Here is a 3,797-nt window from a genome sequence, read left to right on the forward strand (position 1 = left end):
GGTGTGTGTGTGTGTGTGTGTGTGTGTGTGTGTGTGTGTGTGTGTGCTGAGTGCCCACCGCAGGCCATGGACTCCCTGTGACTGTGCCTTGATGTGAGTGTGCTCTTGGATTCCAGTGTATTGGGCTGTATCCCTGCGTGTCAGCGGGTGTTGGCATCTGCCAGGGCGCAGGGGGCAAGGCCGTGTAGGTGACCTGACTACACTAGGGAGGTCTGTGGGGTCTGCACTGCACTGATCCGGTCGCCCCCAGCTAAACCCTGTCCCCGCTGTGTGCCCCGACCTGGTCCCAGGTGAAGTTGGAGCCCCTTGCGCCGGGCACTCCTGTTCTGAGGTTGCTCCCTGCCAGGGACATGCCGCCGCTGTCCCCCAGGTTCAAGGGAGTCAAAGGGGTGATTCCGCCAGAGGGAAGGTGCAGACACACAGGCCCCCACCTTAAGGGTCACAGTCTCCTTGACGACATTCCTCCCCGCTGACTTTGTCTGGTCCACCTGCCCAGACATGGGGCTGCTGGTGGTCCCACATCTTCAAGCCTCTCCAAAGTGTGCCTGAGACTTGGGCAGAATTCCTGAGCTGCATGAGTGTGTGTGTGTGTGTGTGTGTGTGTGTGTGTGTGTGTGTGCGTGTAAGAGAGAGACTGACAGGCACGCAGGCAGACAATGGGAAGGTTGTCCCTGGAGGCCCCTTCCAGAGAGTCGCTGAGCTCTTCCAATGCCATAAAGACTCTCAGGATGCTTCCCAAGCCCTCTGATGGGCCCTGTCCTCTGGCATTTGGCAGGCCATGAGAGAAAGGTACAGCGTAGAATCACAGCATCTTCTAGCCCTTCAGCCACTAGTCTGAGAACCCTAGCATTCCCAGACCCTGAAAACGCAAGAGCTGAGTAAGCCCTACTGAGGTTTTCATTTCCAAAGCCTTCATGGGGGGTGGGGTGGGGGGCATTAGGTTGTTTAAATAATCCCATCACCACCCCCAATTTGGCAGGTAGGAGAAAGCAGAAGTTTACTCGTGTGTGAGCCTCCCTCTGGAGTGATGAGGCTTTCATGACTAACTAATCGCTCTGGCTGCCCTGGGAGAGAAGCTCGGCTCTGATTCGCCCTGCTGGGGCAACAGCACGTGTCCTGTAATTACCTCAAGCTAGATTGATTTCACTTTAGCTTGCACCTCCCTTCCCCCAGCTTCCCCTTCCAACCTCTTTCCAGAGCTGTCTTTGGGGGAACGAGTTTGGAGAAGGTTGAACCAGGGAAGTGACAGGCCCCCTTTCCCCTTCAGCTCTCAGATCAGAAAGTATCTGGCCCCCCCACCCTCGCCCCTCCATACTCACTACTCAGGATGGAGCCACTCCCCAGCCCAATTTGTTTCGGAAACTCTTAGGGATCAGAGACTAGAAGACCAGGGGAGGTTGACCTTACAAAGGTCCACAGCAGGAACAGGAGGATGGAGGGAATGAGGGGGAGTTCAGACCTTCAAAGACCTCAAGGCAGAATTCAGGGTACTCCAGACCTTCACAGCCTACCTCCTGGGCCAGATGGCACCTCCTTGACCCACCTCATTGGCACCTACTGTATACTAGATACAGTTCCAGACATAGGTTCATATAGGTTGAGCCCGGGCTGGGGACTTAGAAGAAATCAAAGCTTGTAAACAACGTGTTGACATTGATTTGGGCACTGAATCAGACCATGAAGCCATCGTAAATGACAGAGGGAGGCCTGGGGCGAGAACTCCGAGGGTGTGTGATGTGTTTATTCATTGAACTGAGAATTATGGACACCTACGTATGTCTCAGAGCTCTGATGATGAAAACAAGTGTTGCTCTGTCAAGGAGCTCTGGTGGCATAGTGATTACATGTTGGGCTGTTAACCCCAAGGTCAGCAGTTCTAAACTACCAGCTGATCCATGGAAGGACGAGGAGGCTTTCTACTCCTGTCAAGATTTACAATCTTGGAAACTCACAGAAACCGTTCTACTCTGAACTATAGAGTCACTATGAGCTGGTATGGACTTGGTGGCAGGGAGTTTGGCTTGGTTTGGCTTGGTTTGGCTTGGTTTGGTTTGGTTTGGTTTGGTTTGGTTTGGTTTGGTTTGGTTTGGTTTGGAAGAAATCTGGTGACACAGTGATTACGAGCTCAATTATGCACCAGAAGGTTGGTAGTTAAGCCCACCATTCTGCAGCTCTTTTCCCAGACCTGGTGATCTGCTTCTGTAAAGGATTGCAGCCTAGGAAACCCCATGAGATGGGTCTGCTCTGTCGTATAAGGTTGCTAGGAGTAGTAATGAACTCAGTGGTACATAATAATATCAAAACCAAAATCTACCCAAGAGCTGGCAACCTGCTTCTGAAAGCTCACAGCCAAGGAGAACCCTATGGAGTCCAGTCCTCGTCAGAGCACCTGGGATGCCCTGTTGGAATTGAGTCACCAGCCGTGAGTTTGGTTGTTTTGCTCCGTTTTCACTCTGTTTCAAAAGCTGGGGCAGGGTCATTGGGACGCAAAGACCTGCTAAGATTCAGTCCCCTCGCAGAAGGAGCCTACAAGCAAAAATACCAAGAATGTGGGAGAAGAATGACTAGGGAGGCAGCCTCGTATAAAAGTCATAGGCCGACAAGCGTTTTGTGAATGGCTTCTGAGGCTGGTCTAAAGGCGACATCTGATCCTCTGCGTAAAACCATAGGGAAGGCCTGTCTGTGCGGGTGATTTAGAACCCAGACTCTAGAACCAGGCAGAACTGGATGGGCCTTTCATGTCTCTGTACCTCCATTTTCACATCTGTTCAATGGACACAAAGAGTTGCTACCCCTGGCCCGGTGGAAAGAAGTCAAGATGCGGATGGAGATGATGGTGCAAGCTGGCACTCAGCTCAGTGCCTGGCACACCACCTCCTGGTCAGGGCTGCAGCACTGCAGTTGAGGTTCTGGGGAAATTGGTTGGGCTTTGAGGAAGGGGGGCTGCTCAGGCCCCAAGTCAGCCAGAGAGGGGCCTGGGAGGTCCTGTTAAGAAAAGCACTTTTCTCCGCCTGCCCATTTGTCCTCTAACTGCGCTCACCCTGTATGGCCTGCCCTGCCTCCCAGCACCAGTAATTAGCAAGTGCTCATTACTCTGCCACTCACAGGGAGGCCCAGCTATGTTGGGTGTGAAGTCACAGACCGCAAGACTTCATAATATTGTTGAAAATCGAGATCTTAATTGAATCACGGTTCCCAGCAGCGGACTCACCCAAAGTTTCCCAAATTCTCCCAGAGGCAGTCGGAGATGTGGGTGGGAACTGAGGGATGGGTGGGGAGTGGCTGAGTGTTCCAAGTGGGTATCCTGTAATAGGAAAGGCAGCGGATCTCTCGGACCACCTTCAGTCTCAAGGTAGGCAGCGAGGGCTGGAGAAAGTCCAGGGTCCTGGCCCTCTGCCTGGAGGAATGTCCCAGGACGTGTCTCTGCTGTCTGCTGTGGGATCCAGGGCATCCTATAAGCAGGATGGGGTGACAGCAGAGCCTACACACAGAGGCTCTGGTGGTTGTGAGTACCTGTCCCATCTTGGACCCTTGGTGACCCCATGCACAGTGGAACAAAACGCTGCTCCGGTCCCTGTGCCACCCCCATAATCAGTTATGGATTGGATCATTGTGATTGATAGTGCTTTAATTGTCTGATGTTTGCCAGCCCTTTCTTCCTTTGCCATCTTAATCTAGCACAGTGGTTCTCAACCTTCCTCATGCCAAGACCCTTCCATACAGTTCCTCATGTTGTGGTGACCCCCCAACCATAAAATTATTTTCGTTGGTACTTCATCACTGTCATTTTGCTACTG

The 3,797-nt window shown here is 52.5% G+C and overlaps 1 protein-coding gene and 1 long non-coding RNA gene across 2 annotated transcripts in view; one reads left to right on the top strand and one right to left on the bottom strand.

Annotated features, from left to right (window-relative positions):
* LOC123521208 overlaps positions 1 to 3,797 on the bottom strand; it is a 184,481-nt gene that overhangs the window by 108,610 nt on the left and 72,074 nt on the right. The gene's annotated exons all lie outside the window — the stretch shown is intronic.
* The window catches only part of GPR139 (G protein-coupled receptor 139), a 53,684-nt gene that overhangs the window by 712 nt on the left and 49,175 nt on the right, over positions 1 to 3,797 (top strand). The gene's annotated exons all lie outside the window — the stretch shown is intronic.

The sequence above is a fragment of the Echinops telfairi genome, unplaced genomic scaffold (assembly GCF_000313985.2).
Source record: "Echinops telfairi isolate 266 unplaced genomic scaffold, ASM31398v2 ScPeMD7_5;HRSCAF=22, whole genome shotgun sequence".
Classification (NCBI taxonomy): Eukaryota; Metazoa; Chordata; class Mammalia; order Afrosoricida; family Tenrecidae; genus Echinops; species Echinops telfairi.